This window comes from Loxodonta africana, chromosome 7 (assembly GCF_030014295.1).
Source record: "Loxodonta africana isolate mLoxAfr1 chromosome 7, mLoxAfr1.hap2, whole genome shotgun sequence".
In the NCBI taxonomy this organism is placed as follows: domain Eukaryota; kingdom Metazoa; phylum Chordata; class Mammalia; order Proboscidea; family Elephantidae; genus Loxodonta; species Loxodonta africana.
In genome coordinates this window covers 98,449,296-98,469,941 of record NC_087348.1, presented here as the reverse complement: position 1 = coordinate 98,469,941, position 20,646 = coordinate 98,449,296, and the positions used below count along the sequence as shown (strand labels likewise).

At 38.8% G+C, this 20,646-nt stretch overlaps 1 pseudogene; it reads right to left on the bottom strand.

Annotated features, from left to right (window-relative positions):
- Nucleotides 1-18,866: 18,866 nt before the first annotated feature.
- Nucleotides 18,867-19,531, bottom strand: LOC100663735 (A-kinase-interacting protein 1-like; annotated as a pseudogene).
- Between the last annotated feature and the right edge of the window lie 1,115 nt (nt 19,532-20,646).

Here is a 20,646-nt window from a genome sequence, read left to right as displayed (position 1 = left end):
AGTGGTAGACCCTGGTTGTCATTCTACATCTGTCTGGTTCTAATTGCATTGAACCTCCTTCCTCTGGATTCTTGCTGCCTTCTCGATACATTAAATATTGTATTATATATTTTTATTAAACTATTGTTGGTTGGAGGTCACTCTTCTTACATACTAATCTTATCTCCCCAAATGGATTTCCAGTATTCTGTGGTCAGGACTTTGTCATATTCTTGGTATTCCCCATCCACCCGCTCCCCCGCCCCCATATGTCTGGCACTGTAGGATGCTGTGTAAATGACAAGAGCTTAGAACATTTGTTGAATAGATAGGTCTCTAACTGAGCATTGTGGTGTGTTCCTGGCATATAATTGCTACTTGCAAACTATAGATTTTTGCTTCTCAAACCCTAGCATACATTAGAAAAACTCGGGGAACTTGTTAAAACACATACTGCTGGGCTCCAGAATCCCTGATTCAGTAGCTCTGGAACGGGTTCCACTAATTTACATTTCTAAAAAAAGACCCTAGGTGATGCTGACATTGGTGATTCGGGGCTACATTTGGAGAACTACTGTTACTGACCTTTGTTTCTAAGAATGCGTATGGTAATATATGAAAATTATTTCCAACTCATAAGTTTCACCAGTAATGAGCAGCTGGAAAGACTTATTTATTTACTTTTGCCTTGTTAAAGTATTGGTCTCTGAAATGTTTTCTTAGCTACAAGATCCTCCATTTGCTTTCTTATTATGGAAAGTCATCCCCTTATTGAAGTTAAAGAGGTCTGAATATAAAGTTAGAAATAGATCTCACCTGCAGCTTTCCAGTTTGGTTTAATTGCGCAGCTGATGGTGAAGGGAAAAGATGTATCATTTCAGTTCTGTGAGTCCACCTGGCTATAGTGAGAGAAGTATAGACTTTAAAGTCAAATAAATCTAGATTCGAATCCTAGTTCCACTATCTACTAGTGAATTCACCTGTCCAAGCATCACTATCCTCATCAGCATCTGAAAATTGGAAGCATCACATTGATCTGAATACAGTGCTGTGAGCATAAATGAAATGATGCATGTGAGCATGACCAGCACATTGTCAATACTCAGGAAATGTTCAGAAACAATGGGAATCAACTCACTGTCAGTGTCTTTGCAGGTTAAAGAACCAAGATCTTTTTATTCCCTTCACCTTTTCAACTGCTACTCGTTTAGATGGATAACTTTGAAAACTAAAAGGAGTCATTTGAGAAACTCAGGGTTCTGGCTGTCTTAATTTTGTCAATTTTTTTTTTTTTTTTTTTTTACCTATAGCAGGGTCTGGACTACAGTAGAAAGGGGAATACAGAAAGCTGCAAGAAATTTAAGGTATAATTACTTATTTTCCAAATATTACATTTTCTCCATACTCTTTACCCTTCTTTGTCTGTGATATTTAAATTTTAGAGGATAAATATGAAAACTCAGATATTTTCCCTTTAATTATGTTTAAGTAATAGAAGGAGTTAGCCATTCTCACATAATAAAATATTTGCATATAAAATAATAAAATGTTGAGATTAGTGAAATAAAGTACGATTTTAAACAAAGTAAAAGGTAATGTCATTCAAATATATCTTCGAAGAGTATACATAACAAGAGTAATGATATTTATTTGCATATTTAAAAAGCATGTTGACCTCAAAAATACCTTCACATGTATTATCCCAAGTAATAATCTTAAGATATAAGCAAAGCAAGTATTATTTTACATATGAGACAAGTCGGGCTCATAAACGCAGAAATCCTTAAATATGGTAGGTGATACTTAAACTCTGGACAAAAAGTCTCTTGGCTCTATATTTATTTTTTTAAACATGATCCTCTACATAGCCACAGTATTTTAATTCTAATACTTTTCTTTGTTCCCCATATGTGATACAGATTCAACTCAATAAACTTGTCAGAGATTATTTACAAAGCAATGTTCCCAGAAACCACCGTAGGGTTCCTTTTCTAAAAAGTGTGTATGATTCGTGAGGCAGGTGCTCTGTGAACCTTTGATAAAGATATATTTGGTTAGAAAACTGGTAGTCACTGAGGGCCTGTTCTGTGCTAGCCACCACGTGCATATGTTGTTTAATCTTCACACAGGGTAATCATGCACTGGCTTGACTTTACAGATGAGGACACTGAGGGTCAGAAGGAAAAAGAGAGACAAAACCTCAATTGGAAATATGATTGTGATCTGAAGGATAGTGTTTTTTTAGCTGTAAACCATCCTGCTTCTAAACAGAAAGCAAATGATTTGTCGGGTTGACTATCTATGACAGCTGTCTCCTCCCATGTCCCTTTCTCTTAAGTGGGGCGGGGACCTAGCCAACAACAGGCCTTCCTGTACCCCTTTCTTTCTCATGTAACGTGTGGCATATTGTTTCAAACACACACCAGCCCAAGAGTATTATGTATAGTAGGAAGAAGAGAGACATGTACATGAAAAGGAATTCAGACAGATTAGGGGCAGAGGGCAGCCTTACCTATGGGTACATTCAGTGAAAGCTGGTTAAAGTCTCATGCTTCCGGAAAGGCACACGACTCGCTGCGGTTGTAAATGGTTAAATCTAGAGATAACTTTTCTGAGAAAAAAGCTAACACTTTTAAGGAAAATTGATCCACTAACCCCCAAAGGAAAGACATTCTCAACTTCACATCTTCCATGATCCTTGAACCACTCTACAAACAGATACTTGGATAACTTGCAGAGAAACTAGACAGACATTGCCGATAAACATGCTGACCACTGAGGTCACTGTTCAGCCATTACCTGAGCTTGTTAAAGGCCCAACTAAGCAAGAGGGCAACCAGAGCTTCTCCACCTCTCACTTGGAATCATTTCTGTGTTCTTCGGGGTTGCTTTGGGATTAGTTTTACATTTTTTTTTCTTCCTTCTAAGCATGGCATAGTGAGAGGAGCGTAGCTTTGGAGCCAGACGTGTGCAGATTCAAATATTTCATTGCCACTCACTTGCCATATGCCAAAATTCAAACCTATACTGATGGGGCTTCAAAACTCATGTTCTTTCATTTGAGTCATATGCCTCTAAAAACAGACATGCCTCAGTACCTTGTTTCAATGGTCAACATTTATTGAAAACTAGCATTTATTGAGTATTACTAAGTACTCATGTGCCTGGCACCCCTATAGAATCTTATATAATTGGCATAATAGTTATGTTATTATAACCTGCAAGTAAGGGTTAGATGAATTAAAGTTACAGTTAACATGTTGCCACTAGGATTAGGTTTTAGGGAAGGTTGATTCGAAAGACCACGTTCATCCCACCATAGCACGTTTCCTTAGAAACAAGATTGTCTATTTCTCTCAATGAAAAGAAAAAGAAAAAAGAACCTAAAATATACAGAAAAATCTACAACAATTAATCCCAGAACAGCCACTAGTGATGTCTGTAAGCACTTTGAAGGTAGGTAGTTTCTCTATACATCCTGCACTGTATTTGAGGAAGCCCTGGTGGCATAGTGGTTAAGAACTACGGCTGCTAACCAAAAGGCCAGCAGTTCGCACCCACCAGGTACTCCTTAGAAACTATGGGGCAGTTCTACTCTGTCCTACAGGGTCGCTATGAGTCAGACTCGACTCTACGGCAACAGATTTTTTTTTTTTTTTTTTGGTGTTGCACTTGATGTTCTGAGAATGTACGAGAAATGTCTCACAATAACAATCATTTAGAATATGCTAGCCTCTGGGGTCTGTCTGAGCAGTGCATGTCTTTGATTTTGTTATTTTACAGTGAAAAGTCATGAATCTAGCAGTTAAAAAAAATATACATTGCTTCCCCAAAAAGTTGATAAATGACATATTGGGATAGTATGTTTCAGTTTAGCTGCTTCTCCTTAATTGCGTTTATTTTTCTCCAGCACTGAGACTCTTCTCCTGATTTTTAATCAGGCTTTTGGCAAAATGTGGACCATCGTTCATATACTTAGCAGATTTCCACTCTCTTCTGTAAATCCTGCAAACTACCCCCGAACCCCATGTAAAAAGTAATTATACGTCCTTATACATCCCAGTGCATGGATGGAAAGAAGTAAAGCTCAGAGTGGGTTTTAAGGCATTCCCTCAGAAATATAGATGGTGATAGGAGAGGACAAGGTGCTAGAGACCGAACGTTTTGCCTCCTCATTTAGTTTCCAGTATGCCAATTATACTCTCTCTCTCTATTTTTCTTTCTTTCCTTCTTTCTTCTTTTCTTTCTTTCCTTCTTTCTTCTTTTCTTTCTAAATATACATGTATAAGGGGAAATCATATAGACAATCTAGAGAAATAAGACAGAGTTTAGAGGCCAAAGGAAAACTGGCCACTCTGTAGGATATAGAAGGGGAAAATGTGGATTTAAAATTGGGGATGACAGTGAATGGTGCTTGCAATCTTTCCTTTGTTTTTAATTCTCGTCATAAAAAACTTTACAGGTTTCATACTGTTCCAAAACAGTATAAAATTCCAGATTTATATATCACAATTTGTAATTACTTAGTACGTTGGTCTGTATATCCATCGACATAGATTCTATCATAGTACTGATCACTGTCGTTTTGTTTGACCCCTATGTTGCATATGTCAGATGTAACAGGACAGCCACTAACCGGTGGGGGAAAGAGAAAGCTGTGAAATGGGGGGCGTATAGTCTCCCACTATTATGGCATACCACGGTGTATTTTAGATGAAAGCAACATGAAGACGCCAAAAGGTTTAAGCTCTGTATTCAAAAAGACAGATACAGAGAGTTCAGTTTAGTTATAGATTTCATTCTTTTAAATCTTTCCGATGGGATTCAAGGATTCCCTTATAGAAAACAAATATTTTATTCTAAGAATATCTCTGCAGGAGGAGAAAAGAGATATAAACAAGGAGAAAAGTGACATGAGAAGAAGTAGAAAAAGAAAGGAGTGAAGGTCCAGAGGGGTGGCAAGGGCTAATAGGAGGCACCTGGTAGGGAGGTAGAGAATGAATCTAAAAGATCCATTTAGAGAAGAATGCCAAAGGGAAGCCAAGAAAGTTGGCTCAAAAGTGCACATTAGTTGAGGTGAAGTAAAACTTCGAAAGAAGTGTGAGATGTGTGATTCAGATGGCCTGTCAGGCCTGGAGTCCGTGGTGTTTACACTCTACTCTCCTTCAAGGGGTTCTATTTCATCTGTCCATGAGCATAGCACTGGAAAAAACAAATCAATCAGTAGCCGTTGAAAGGAGAGAGGAAAAGATGGAGGACAGAGCCAAACTGTAGCATCATAGAACCAATAGGAAATATTATCAATGGAGAATTCATTACATAAATTTTCAATTTCACAGGCAATTATGCACCCATAAAAGCAGTGTTGAATATGTGTTATGTGTTGGCATGAGAGATGTTTATGACATAAGAAATGAAAAAAGCAAGTTGAAAACTGTATTGTGGTAGTGTATTTGTTGTTTAAAAATAAAAATAGGTATAGAAAAAGTAGGGAAGGGCATTTAATGAAATGTCAATAGTTATTTTTCCCTTAATGTTTTTTTCTTTTATTTTAATACAATATCCCTATATAACCTTATGATAATAAAATTGGGGTGTCCCAGGGCAAACGGAAGTATCCTGGTTAAGTTTCAGAGACAGGTTGCCACTGCTGAGGCCACAATTCTTTTAGGCACTTCAAGCTCCTTCATGGAAACCCTGGTGGCGTAGTGGTTAAGAGTTAGGCTGCTAACCAAAAGGTCAGCAGTTCAAATCCACCAGGTGCTCCTTGGAAAGTCTATGGGGCAGTTCTACTCTGTCTTATAGGGTTGCTGTGAGTCAGGATTGACTCAGTGGCAATGGGTCTGGTTTTTCATTTCAGCCCCTTCATGTGAGCTGAATGTGTTTATCAGATTGACCTGGAGAGGATATTCCCAGTGACTTCTTGGCAATCAGTTGTTCTTTCCTGTCTCCAACTGAAACATGCTCTCCTCACTCAGTATTTTTGCAGCATTTTAGCCAAGGCTTCTAAGAAGTGAGTGGGGAAGGAGAGATATTAGTAAAAATAACTGGGCCTCCTTGTTCAAAAGGGGGCCTGGTCACTTCCCATCACAGTTGCTTGTTAATACAAACCTCATATAAATATTTTCCCCTCACTGGGACCTAGAATGTTTCTCAGTCCTGCTGAATATAGCAGTATCTCTGGTGTTAGGAAGTCACACTAAGTATTTCAGGCAATTTGCTTGCTAGGTGAAATGCCCGTGAAACAAAAAATTTTTATTGAATAGATGAGTGAATGAGTAAGTGAATTAATAAATGAATGAATAAACGAATTGCAATTTGGAATCAGAAGTCCAGGTTTTAGTTCTATTGTCTTTAAAGTTTTACCATCTACCAAATTTCATTGCTTCATCAAAATGATAGTAAATGTGGTTCTCAGAAAGATGAAGAAAATTATATGAGATAACTTGTAAAACATTCTGTATAAACTTTAAGCACCATAAAAAAGCCTGTTAACTTACTTGTCTGGCTTTGAAGAAATAAGATGCCATGTTGTCAGAAAGTTATGTGGCCGGGAGCTGTGGGCAGCTTCTAGATACAGAGGGTAGTATTTGGCTGATAGCCAGCAAAAAAAAAGAGGACCTCAGTTCTGCAACCACGAGGAACTGAATTTTCCTAATAACCATGTGAACTTCAAAGAGGACCTTGTGCTCCAAAAAGGAACATGACCTGGTCAACACCTTGATATCTGCCTTGTCAGACCCTGAGCAAAGGACCCAGCTAAGCTGTGCCTGTATTCCTGAACCATGCAAACTGTGAGATAATAAATGTGTGTTGTTTTAAGCCACTAAGTTTGGGGCAATATGTTATGAACCAATAGAAAATACAGGATCTGAATATGTCAAGCCGAAAGACTAACGAAGAGTGACAAGGGAGATAAATACTTGACCCAAGGCTCCCAACTACCAAGCAAGAGGAAATAAAATGATGCACAAAAATAATTCTCCAGAGAAGAGTCTCAAAGTCAAGTCAGAACTAGGGTGCGGACAAGGATGAAAAATGGGTCTGAGACAGGGTCACATGAAAAGTGAGTTGACTCAAGAAGCTGTATTTTCACCATCTTTTTTTTTTTTCTCTCAGGCATTTTATGCTCAGGTTGAAGGAGCAATTTTAAATTTTACTGTACATATACAGGAAATAATTACTTATTTGTCCCAGTTAACTTTTCTTTAGCTAAGCTAAACTGCTTTTTTTTTTTTTCCATCTGCTGAATAGTCATTCTGAGGGCACATAGAATAGACACTGTTTTGTAGCATACTCACAAACAGAACAGAAATATTGAACCATTAACAAAGTATTTTGATACATATCTAGGATAGATCTGCTATTTTTTTTCTTTTTCTTTGAGAAGGTGATATAAAAACATAACAAAATTTAAACATTTCTTAAAAAGATTCAGTCAAATTTTTCAAATGTTTGTGCAACCTTGCCCACCTGTGTTTCTGTTTTAAATAGTTACAGTCTTAGTGAGTATGCTTTCAGCTGTAAGAAACACTAACCCCAACTCAAACTGATTTGTAACACAAGGACAATTATCTCACATATCACCAAGTTCAGGGGCAAGGTGTACTATAGAACTGGTTTATTCATGTTCCACAAAGTTATCAAAGTCTTAGACGTTTTCCATCTTTACAATCAACTTTAATCAACGTCAGTTTCATTCTCAGCCTGGCTGCAAGATGGCTGTAGCATTTGCAGGTATCATATACAGATGAGATGATGTTCTGAGGAAGCAGAAAGAGGCCACCTCCTTTTGTGGCTCTTTCTTTAAATTAAGGCTATTTTCCTTAGAAGCCACCATCATATTTTTATTTTAGCTTTTTGGCTTGAATCAGGTCACATACTATTCCTGAACCAATCAATGGCAATGAAAATGGAATTATTTTAGAGCAACCAAGCCAATTCAGGAAGTGGCTATCTACAGGGTGGGAAGATAGCTGAACAAAATCAGATAAGGTATAACTAAGTGGAAATGGTTGCTGAGTGGTGTCCCCTACAGGGTGCATTGCATTTTTCAATTTTAAGGAAGCTGCTTTTCTACATCATTTTAGTAATTTGCATTTTAATGACAACACAAATTTAATGATGATGTAAAATATTGCCATGTTGATATACCATAACTGACCAATTTTTCCCCTACTTCCTTATTTCAGTTTGATGGAAACTTAAAACAAAATTTGAGATGGTGGTATTTTCTAACCTCTTAAATGCATGGCTTAGTGATTGGTGGGGATCTCGAGTGGATGAGGTTATCTTGTGAAGCTGGCTTTGGTCACACTGGAAGGATATGCTTTATATGAATTGAATGTTCATGAGGTGATTCTATTATTGTAAAAAAAAAAAAAAAAAAAAAAACCTCAATATTTTAGCTAACCCCCAAACAAAAGTGAGGCAAACATTTATCTGGAATTAAAAATACACAGTACAGCCAAAGGCCATGATAGTTTAGTTTCTTAGCAAATAACCTGAGTAGTGTTTGGCACAATGGTTAAGCACTCAGCTGCTGAGAGGTTGGCTATTTGATTCTACCCACTGGCTCCAAGGGAGAAAGACCTGCTGATCTGCTCCCATAAAGATTACAGCCTAGGAAACCCTACGGGGCAGTTACACTCAGTCACATGGGGTTGCTATAAGTTGAAATTGACTTGATGGCACCTAACAAAAAGTATTTGGTTAATTTATCTCAGTTTAGGCTCTTCAACTTCAAAGAAGATTTGCTTTCGAAAATTTCAAAATGTTTTCAGTGTTTTTAATATTAACATTAACAATAAAAAATTATCTCTTCTATTTATTGAGTCAGCAGCCCTGGTGGTGCAGTGGTTAAGTGTGTGTCTCCTAACCCAAAAGTTGGTAGTTCAAAACCACCAGCATTGCTCTGGGAGAAAGATGTGGCAGTCTGCTTCCATGAAGATTACAGCCTAGATCCAGCAATCCCACTCCTAGGAATATATCCTAGAGAAATAAGAGTCATCACATGAATAGATATATGTACACTCATGTTCATTGCAGCATTGTTCACAATAGCAAAAAGATGGAAACAACCTAGATGCCCATCAACAGATGAATGGATAAGCAAGCTGTGGTACATATACACAATGCAGTATTACACAACACTAAAGAACAACGATGAATCTGTGAAGCATCCGTAACATGGATGCATCTGGAGGACGTTATGCTGAGGGAAATAAGTCAGTCACAAAAGGACAAATATTGTATGAGACCACTACTGTAAAAACTCATGAAAAGTTTTACGTACAAAATGAAACAACGTTTGATGGTTACGAGGTAGGGATGGAAAAACACTTAATAGACAATAGATAAGTGGTAACTCTGGTGGAGGGTAAGACAGTACACAACACTCGAGAAGCCCACACAACCTGTACAAGGCAAGCCCATGGTAGCTGCATAGACACATGGACCTGAGGGACCGAATTGCTGGGCTGAGGGCTGTGGGGACTATGGCCTCAGGGAACCTCTAGCTCAACTGGCATACACAGTTTATAAAGAATGTGTTCTACATTCTATTTAGGGAGTAGTGTCTGGGGTCTTAAAAGCCTGCGAGTGGCCATCTAGGATACTCCCCTGGTCTCATCCCTTTGGGAGCAAGAAAAATGAAGAAAACCAAAGACATAAGGGAAATATTAGTCCAAAGGACTAATGGACCACATCTACCACAGCCTCCACCAGACTGTGTCCAGTACAACTAGATAGTGCCTGGCTACCACCACTGACTGCTCTGACAGGGATCACAGTAGAGGGTCCCAGTCAGAACTGGAGAAAAATGCAGAACAAAATTTTATCTCAAAGAATTGCTGGCCTGACAGAGACTGGAGAAACTCTGAGAGTATGGCCCCTGAATACCCTTTCAGCTCAGTAATGAGGCCACCCCTGAGGTTCACTCTTCAGCAAAAGATTGAACAGTACCACGGAACAAAACAAGGCTAAAGGGCTGCACCAGCCCTGGGGCAGGGACTAGAAGGTAGGAGGGAACAGGACAGCTGGTAATAGGGAACCCAGGGTTGAGAAGGGAGAGTGATGACATGTCGTGAGGTTGTTAACCAATGTCATACAATAATGTGTGTACTGTTTGATGAGAAACTTGTTTGTTCTGTAAACCTTTATCTAAAGTTCAATTCAAAAAAAAAAGATTACAGTCTAGGAAACCCTACGGGGCAGTTCTACTCTGTCCTATAGGGTCACTATGAATCAGAATAGACTCAACGGCAGTGGGATGGGATTTATTGAGTGGCTACTATGTATTGTGTTTTCTCTTATTATCACAATTTGTCCAGATATTATTATCTCCATTTTTAAGATGAGAAGTCTCTGGTTCAGAGAATGTAAGTGAATTATGAAAGACCACTTGCTAGTGTTAGAAATTCAAATCAAGTTTTCTAACTTGAACATCAATCACAACCCACTGAGCTAAATTGCCCATAATAGTAGCTACTCAATAAATAGTTGTTGACTCAGTGGATGAACAAACTTTAAGTTCAAATGAGTGTTTTTCCTCCCTGGGATCATTAAAATGAGACTTAAAAAGTATACTATGTATTTTCTACCAATTAAGGTATATTTAGCAGAATATGGTCTGTTCTGTTTCAATTGATTCACTTGATTTGATTTGGTTTGTTGTAATTGGCCAAAGTATGATCCTCCCTAGAGCTTTAAAAAATGTTCCCAGTTCCCCCCAATCACCCTACCTAACGTGTAGCTAATTAAGCAGAAAAAGAAAAAAAAAAGAATATTCTCCACAGGAAAGTCATTTTGTCAGCCTGGCTGTTCTAGAAGGAGGTTATTAGCAGAGTGGAGCAAGTTATGAAAAGATGACTAACACAGGTGACCTTTCTCGTTAGGCAAAAAAGACTAAAAGGCATAGATTTGCTGAGAAACCTTTCCATCCTTCCAATTTGTCATGAAGTATTTGGTATTAAACCCATGGAAAAAAAAAAAAAAAAACTCAGAAAATCACCATCTCAAAGCAGAGCACTTCCAGTTCCCTTTGGAAACAAGCATGCAACAAATGAACCAGTTTCTATCTCCCAGGTTCATTGAAACAAATGCTTTCAGGATTTGGAGTGTGGCATGAGCAAGTATGTGTATTTTGATTCTCCAATACTAATGAATGTATCTTAAGGATCCAATGAGTTCTATTAACCTGTTGCTTCCCGGAACCCCGTACTCATCTGAGGGTTACTGTAAGCAAATGTTTGACATCATGGGGAAATTGTTGACAGAAATGATAAAATGGCATATCTTTTACAACCTTGGGTCTCTTTCTGTCTTAAGCTACCAGATATCTACCATCTCATCACTCATTTTTGTCTCTGCTTGAATGGTTGGGAATAGAGAAATGAGTTGAAAATATAAAGGAGCAGCATTTGTTAATCTCCTAGTATGTAATGGGTACAAGGCACTTTGTATACATCACCTTACTTTATCTTCCCAAAAACTCTCTAAGGTAGTTACGATCTCAGCTTTACAGATGGAAACTGGGGTCCAGGAATCTCAAAGCAGTAGAGCTCTAATAAAGTGACTAGAATTCAGGACTCAAGTTAAAAAAGAAAAAAGAATCTGAGAATTTTAGTTATATAAAAACACTATTAATGGGCTGTGTGATATAGATACTCAGGAAATTAACACAACTACACTCTGTTAGCTATTCTAATAGACATACATTATCCAGATGACAAGATCTTATGTTACTACTTGTGGTAAGACCATATCTGGGATACTGCATTTAATTCGAGCAACCATATTTATGAAACAATTACAGACTTCTGAGTGTAGAAAGAAAGATGCTCAAGGCATAAAGAATTCAGAAACTATGTGACAAGAGAATTTTTTGAAATAAATTACAACCTTAAAATACCTTAATCCAACTCTCTCATTGACGTATTTGATGCTTAAGGCCATAGGAGTTCATTCCCTTGATCACTGACCTGTCCACTACGTAAACTGAAGATATTGAAACAATCTTTTGTAAGAGTTTTCTTGGAAGGGGTTATGATTTCAAACCTATTGGAAGTCAAAGATGCTCCTTCAGAGTTTATGTAATATCTTCCTCCTGAGAGGAAGGAAGATGTATCCAGAGAGAACAACCATGTTCTACGGAGTCCCAGGAAGAGGGTGAAGACCAGAGATGGAGTATTACAGTGAGGCCAATTACAGATTCATATCTGGTAGATTTTTATAAAAATTCTAGATGTCTGACAACAAAAGGGATAAGAAACAAACTAACATTCTTTTTCTCAAAACAAAGTGTTCTCTCAAAATAGTGCTATGAGATAAAACCATCTTAACCATCTCAAATGGGGAAACTAAAGCTCGGTTTTGTTTTAGCCCACAAATAATAAGTGTCACAGGTGAACATTTAACTAAGATCTGTTTGGCTCCAAGTTTGTGTTCTTGACTCCCACACCATTGTTTCCCAAAAGGTCTTAAGTAGAAATTATTCAGGCGCCTGTCTGAGGTGTGTTGGAAAGGAACGTCACATCGGGAAGCAGGCTCTTTTTCACCACCTCTTAGATTTCTTCCATTTCTCAGGCAGTTAGATTTTATGATACAGCTAGATGACATACTTAAAATAGTTGGTTGAAGTTAAAGATGGAAATTGGTGATTAAAATAGACTTTTGAACACTTTCACTTACCTTGGTCTTTTCTGTGCAGCTCTGTGGATGACTGGCATTTGGTTCCATTAAGTGTTTATGCACCATGAGCAAAATGTTAGAAATTGCTCCCTCCAACCTTATTATAACATGATTCTTGGCAGCCAAGCCACATGCCAATTCCAGAATGGTTTGCTTGGTGTAAAGGTAATTACTCTGGGGTTAATTACAGAATCTTCCCAGCTTTATTGCACAGGTTCCTCAGAGACACAGTCTATTTTTATGGATGAGGCATGCAAGACTGACTACATATAAATGTACAGCATTGTTTGGAGGCATGAATCCATATAATTGAATAAATTTCAAAGGATCTGTATGGAAAAGTCTGCAAGGTACTTCTATTCCTACCGCTGACACCTTTTCTCAGTACTGCTGGCATATACAATAATAAACCAAAAAAAAAAAACATAATATGGGTTAGATATTTTCTAGATTCACCATGGACTGAAAGGTCAAGCAATTTGGAGATCAAAAGTTTATATATATATATATTATGCAATTTTTCAAAAATGTAAATTACTCTCTGATCTGAACCACCTAAAACTGTTGAGCATTCCTTTTTGCTTAAAACTCCTTTCTGTCTTGTTCCCAAGATATGTTGTTGTTGTCGTTAGGTGCCGTCGAGTCGGTTCCGACTCATAGCGACCCTGTGCACAACAGAACGAAACACTGCCCAGTTCCACACCATCCTTACAATCGTTGTTATGCTTGAGCTCATTGTTCCAGCCACTGTGTCAATCCACCTCGTTGAGGGTCTTCCTCTTTTCCGCTGACCCTGTACTCCCAAGATATAGGAATTATAATTTCTTTTCTTTCTTTTTAAATTTTTATTGTAATATTTTATTGTATTTTTGGTAAGAGTTTACAGAGCAAGTAAGGTTTGAATTTAACAATTTTTATACATATCGTTCAGTGACATTGGTTACATTTTTCACAATGTGTCCGCATTCTCATTATTTCCATTCTGGTTGTTCCATTTTTATTAACTTAGCTTCATTGCCCACCCCCTGCCCCCTTACCTTCTCATATTTGCTTTAGGGTAAATGTTGATGGTTTGGTCTCATACAGATGATTTTCTAAAGGAGCACAGTACTCATGGGTGGTATTGTTTATTTTATGAGCTCATCTGTTATTTACCTGAAAGGTGAATTCCGAGTGTAGTTTCAGTACAAAGTTTAAAGGGTATCTCAGGGCAATAATCTTGGAGGTTTCTCTAGTCTCTATTATTGTTGTCGTTAGGTGCCATCAAGTCGGTGCCAACTCATAGTGACCCTGTATACAAGAGAACTAAACACTGCTCAGCCCTGCTCCAGCCTCACTATTGTTGCTATGTTTGAGCCCATTGTTGCTGCCACTGTGTCAGTCCTTCTCATTGAGGGTCTTCCTCTTTTTCACTGACCCTCTCTACCAAGCATGATGTCCTTCTTCAGGGATTGGCTCCCCTGATAACATGTCTAAGTATGTAAGACTAAGTCTCACCATCCTTGCTTCTAAGGAGCATTCTGGTTGTACTTCTTCCAAGACAGATTTGTTTGTTCTTCTGGTAGTCCAACACCACAATTCAAAGGGATCAATTGTTCTTCAGTCTTCCTTATTAATTGTCCATCTTTTGCATGCATATGAGGTGACTGAAAATCCCATGGCTTGGGTCAGGCGCACCTTAGTCCTCAAAATGACATCGTTTCTTTTTTAATGCTTTAAAGAGGTCTTTTGCAGCAGAATTTCCCAATGAACAGTTGCTTAACTGGTAGGGTATAATAATGAAAATAGCTGCTTTTTTTTCTAGTGCAAAGCACCAGACACTATGGCAAGTATCTTCTGCCCATTTCACATTGGCACAGGTTTTATGTATTAATCTTCTTTGGTATAGGTATCTAGCCTCTCTTCTTCGCCCAGCTCTACAAAGAGATCACACTGTTTACTACCTCAGCTTCTTCTTTTTTTCCCACCCCTTATGGCCAGCCGGTCTCTCAGAAAGTTCTTTGAACTTTTATGGTGCTGATTCAAAGACTAAGCTGACCTGAGCAGTGGAGAAGAAGGGATGTAATCAGTTAAAAGGCTAAATTGACCTGTATAATAAAAACCTCCCCAAACTGAAGGGCAGGAGCTTTGAAAAGAAAAGAAAACAAAGCTGAAGTGTAATGAGTAGAAAGAGGTTTTAAATTTTATTTTGTTTTGGTGGCAAGAGTAGTCATAAGAAATAATCTATGTTTTCACGTACTAAGAGGCAATATAGCACTACAGCATAGCGGTTGGGAGTATAGAGCCAGATTCCCTACGTTTAACTTCCAACTCATTCCCTTAGCTAATAATGTGACCTTAGGGGTTGCTTAAACTCTGCATGCCTCAGTTTTCTCACCTTTGCTATTCTCGTCTATAAATGGGGGTGGTGGGGACACTTCATTCCTTGGACCCACAGAAGATGTGAATCACTTAATGTACGTAAATTGCCTGGTACATAGTGAGCACTGATGGAATATTTTCTCTCATTTTCATGTTTGTATCTTTCTTTAGGCTGTGAGAAATGAGTATAGGAGTCAAATCTAATTACTCTTTGTGCCTTTAGTTTCTAGCATGGGACTTGGTTCCAAGCTGAATTAGCCAGTCAGCTGAATTAAAATAAAAAACTAAACCAGCTGCTGTCTAGTCGATGCCAACTCACAGTAAGCCATGTGTGCCAGAGTAGGACTATGCTCCATTGGGTTTTCGATGGCTGTGATCTTTTGGAAGCAAATCTCCAAGCCTTTCTTCTGAGGCACCTCTGGGTAGCCTTGAACTACCAAACTATTCATTACTATTTGAGCATTTAACTCTTCCCAACACCCAGGGAAACTTGTCAGATGAATAAGACTTCATATTTTATCCTTTCTGTACAAACCCATTCCACTTAAAACCATTCCTATTAGTTCCCGAGATAGAGTTTCTGAGCTTTAGCTCAGGGGTTCCTGAGCAAATTTTTGGGACATACCAGCAAAGCCAAGAGTTCACTAGGTTTCTCTTTTCCTCAGAAAGAAAAGAGGCTAAACCAAGGACAAATAGAAGAATGGCAACAAGCAGAGATAGGAGTAGATGGAAGGAGGTAAGACAAGGAGAAGTGCTAATACAGAAAATATTTATCAAAAGTAACTATTGAAGAGTTTGGCAGAGTCTCAGGTTATAAAATAAACATACAAAAATCACTTGGATTCCTCTACATCAACAAAAAGAACACCGAAGAGGAAATAACCAAATCAATACCATTCACAGTAGCTCCCAAGAAGATAAAATACTTAGGAATAAATCTTACCAAGGATGTAAAAGACCTATACAAAGAAAACTACAAAGCTCTAATACAAGAAATTCAAAAGGACATACTTAAGTGGAAAAACATACCTTGCTCATAGATAGGAAGACTTAACATAGTAAAAATGTGTATTCTACCAAAAGCCATCTATACATATAACGCACTTCCGATCCAAATTCCAATGTCATATTTTAAGGGGATAGAGAAACAAATCAACAATTTCATATGGAAGGGAAAGAACCCCCGGATAAGCAAAGCATTACTGAAAAAGAAGAAGAAAGTGGGAGGCCTCACTCTACCTGATTTCAGAACCTACTATACAGCCACAGTAGTCAAAACAGCCTGGTGCTGGTACAATAACAGGCACATAGACCAATGGAACAGAATTGAGAACCCAGATATAAATCCATTCATGTATGAGCAGCTGATATTTGACAAAGGACCAGTGTCAGTTAATTGGGGAGAAGATAGTCTTTTTAACAAATGGTGCTGGCAAAACTGGATATCCATTTGCAAAAAAATGAAACAGGACCCATACCTCACACCATGCACAAAAACTAACTCCAAGTGGATCAAAGACCTAAACATAAAGATTAAAACGATAAAGATCATGGAAGAAAAAATAGGGACAACCCTAGGAGCCCTAATACAAGGCATAGACAGAATACAAAACATTACCAAAAATGATGGAGAGAAACCAGATAACTGGGAGCTCCTAAAAATCAAACACCTATGCTCATCTAAAGACTTCACCAAAAGAGTAAAAAGACCACCTACAGACTGGGAAAGAATATTCAGCTACGACATCTCAGACCAGCGCCTGATCTCTAAAATCTGCATGATTCTGTCAAAACTCAACCACAAAAAGACAAACAACCCAATCAAGACGTGGGCAAAGGATATGAACACACATTTCACTAAAGAAGATATTCAGGCAGCCAACAGATACATGAGAAAATGCTCCCGATCATTAGCCATTAGAGAAATGAAGATTAAAACTACGATGAGATTCCATCTCACACCAACTAGGCTGGCATTAATCCAAAAAACACAAAATAATAAATGTTGGAGAGGCTGCAGAGAGATTGGAACTCTTATACACTGCTGGTGGGAATGTAAAATGGTACAACCACTTTGGAAATGTATCTGGCGTTATCTTAAACAGTTCGAAATAGAACTACCATACAACCCAGAAATCCCACTCCTTGGAATGTACCCTAGAGATACAAGAGCCTTCACACAAACAGATATATGCACACCCATGTTTATTGCAGCTCTGTTTACAATAGCAAAAAGCTGGAAGCAACCAAGGTGTCCGTCAACGGATGAATGGGTAAATAAATTGTGGTATATCACACAATGGAATACTACGCATCGATAAAGAACAGTGACAAATCTGTGAAACATTTCATAACATGGAGGAACCTGGAAGGCATTATGCTGAGCGAAATTAGTCAGAGGCAAAAGGACAAATATTGTATAAGACCACTATTATAAGATCTTGAGAAACAGAAAAAACTGAGAAGAACACATACTTTTGTGGTTACGAAGCGGGGGGGAGGGAGGGCGGGAGAGGGTTTTTTATTGATTAATCAGTAGATAAGAACTGCTTTGGGTGAAGGGAAAGACAACACTCAATACATGGAAGGTCAGCTCAATTGGACTGGACCAAAAGCAAAGAAGTTTCCGGGATAAAATAAATACTTCAAAGGTCAGCGGAGCAGGGGCGGGGGTCTGGGGAACATGGTTTGCGGGGACTTCTAAGTCAATTGGCAAAATAAGTCTATTATGAAAACATTTTCCATCCCACTTTGAAATGTGGCGTCTGGGGTCTTAAATGCTAACAAGCGGCCATCTAAGATGCATCAATTGGTCTCAACCCACCTGGAGCAAAGGAAAATGAAGAACACCAAGGTCACACGACAACTAAGAGCCCAAGAGACAGAAAGGGCCACATGAACCAGAGACCTACATCATCCTGAGACCAGAAGAACTAGTTGGTGCCCGGCCACAATCGATGACTGCCCTGTCAGGGAGCACAACAGAGAACTCCTGAGGGAGCAGGAGATCAGTGGGATGCAGACCCCAAATTCTCATAAAAAGACCATACTTAAGGGTCTGACTGTGACTGGAGGAATCCCGGCGGCAATGCTCCCCAGACCTTCTGTTGGCACAGGACAGGAGCCATTCCCGAAGACAACTCATCAGACATGAAAGGGACTGGTCAGCGGGGGGGAGAGAGATGCTAATGAAGAGTGAGCTAATTAAATCAGGTGGACACTGGAGAGTGTGTTGGCAACTCTTGACTGGAGGGGGGATGGGAAGATAGAGAGAGAAGGAAGCTGGCAAAATTGTCACGAAACGAGAGACTGAAAGGGCTGACTCAATAGGGGGAGAGCAAGTGGGAGAAGGGAGGAAGATGCATGTAAACTTACGTGTGACAGACTGATTGGATTTGTAAATGTTCACTTGAAGCTTAATTAAAATTAATTAAAAAAAAAGTAACTATTGTCTGTTCTGTTACAGACATTATCTTTTTTAATATATAGATATTCTGGAAAGTTCCTTTGTCAAATATCTACTTCATTTCTAGCTTCATGCAGAGAATAGAATGAATTTTTTTTTCTTTCTCTTCATTTCCAAATCTCTTCCTTTATTATCATAGTTAAACGTTGCTTGGAAAGCAAGCACTAAAAACTGCTCAGAGAGTATCATTACATTATTATTTTCAGGCATGAGGGTGAGGGCCTTCTACATGCTTCAGTTAAAACAGGCACTGAGAGAGAGAGACTCCAGTTCCCAGGAAAGCTGAACCTCTGCAGTCAGCAGTAAAAGTAGAATTAATGTATAAATATTAAGAGACTCGTACAGTGGATTCATTCTCTTGCCAACTTAAAAAGAGGTGATGTGAAGCCCAGGTGATGGTCAGCATCATATAGGGAAGACCAAGTCCACACTCTGTCCTGAATCAATTGCTACCACATGAGTCTTCTTGGTTAAGTCATTCGAACTCACAGTGACAGAGTTGGTCCCTGGATATACTCTCATGTAGAGGTCCTTAGGAATACTCTCAGCAGGTTGGGTTGCTTCTAGGTCACACTGTAATACTTGATCAATGCCTTCAAGACCAAGAGATGTGTCTTACCTCTTACTATTCCTTGTGTCTGAACACCAGGGCAGATCTGACTTCTCTCTGTGGTAAGAATAGAGGTGAGTTGTCCCTCCTTCCTCTGGCACAGATTAATAATATTTCCCACATTGACTTGAAGTATAGTCATTGTTCTGAAGAAAGCACTGAGGGTTGGGTATCTTTCTTCTCTCTCCTGGGAGAAGGCATTGGGGGTTGGCTGCAGGCCATCTTTCTTGGTCGGGCCCCTCCAGGGCAAAAATCCCCATTCTGCCTAAGAGGAGCTCCAGCGAATGCCAATTCACTGCTTTCCTCTTGGCCTGCTCCAGCACTCCTTGACCCAGCCTAGCTGAATGCTGCAGACTAAGTTCGTCCACCTCCTTCACCTCCAAGACTGCTGGACAGTTGTCCGTGTTTCCCTGGGCAGGCACACACGCACACAAACACACACACACACAGAGAGGTGTTCAGCGTGACCTCCACAGCCCTGCTCTGGGTTGGGATCCAGGCCTGCCCATGCCCCCTGTGACCACCCAGAATGAATGTTTTTAATATGAAAGTATTCCAACACAACTTCCAACTACCACCAAACCCAGAAGTAACTTTCCACTCTAAAATTCTCTCTGGCCTATCTACACTACGTGGACTACACAACTGTATGTTTGATTCTTAACTGATACTTTTCAATTAATTAATTAGTTAGTTAGTTAATTAATGATCCTTCCCTAATCCAAGGACTCAAGGACCATACCATCATTCCACTCAAATTTCCAGGGCGTGCTAAGTCAGGGAATCAATGACTCTGTCCTCTGAAATCAGAGCGGAAGGAATTTCATTTCAATTTTATAGGCAGGGGTTAAAGCTGAGAGCATATTTAAGAAAGCAGTTAAATCCCACCATTTATTTCTGGATCATGATCTCAATCGCACACTTAACAAAAAAAAAAAAAAATAGTCTCCTACCACCCTTTTCTAGTGAAAATTTGCAAGGGAAAATTTATAACAAGGCCTGATTATTGAAAGCTTAAAATTTCTTCTCTGGCATACGTTTTAGAAATAATGAAGGCTTGAAGCCACTTTGACAATAGGTCTGATTTGACCTGACTGATTAAAAGGGTCAATAGAAGTTCATTTTTGCTTCCCTAAGGAAAAATTTAAGAAAAATAAGTCTTCAGTGCCTATATTAGGATATCTTTGTGATTAGAAGACTCTCAGCTCAGCAATAGCTGAGCAAAAAAGTTCTCTAGTGAAAGAAACTGTACTGCCCAACCCCGGCACTGAATTGTAATTTTTCCTTGTAACTGATGTGCACTTTTCCAGGGTGTGCTGTGATTGAAGCTCTTCCTACTATCTCTTTTACTGAATATGCTCACAAAATGTAATCATAAGGAATGCTACATTTTTTTTTACATTTAAAAATTTTGTTTGTTGCGAATATGCACGCAGAACATACACCAATTCAACATTTTCTACATACACAATTCAGCGACACTGATTAGTCTTCAAGTTGAGTAACCATTCTCACCCTCCTTTTCTGAGTTGTTCCTCCC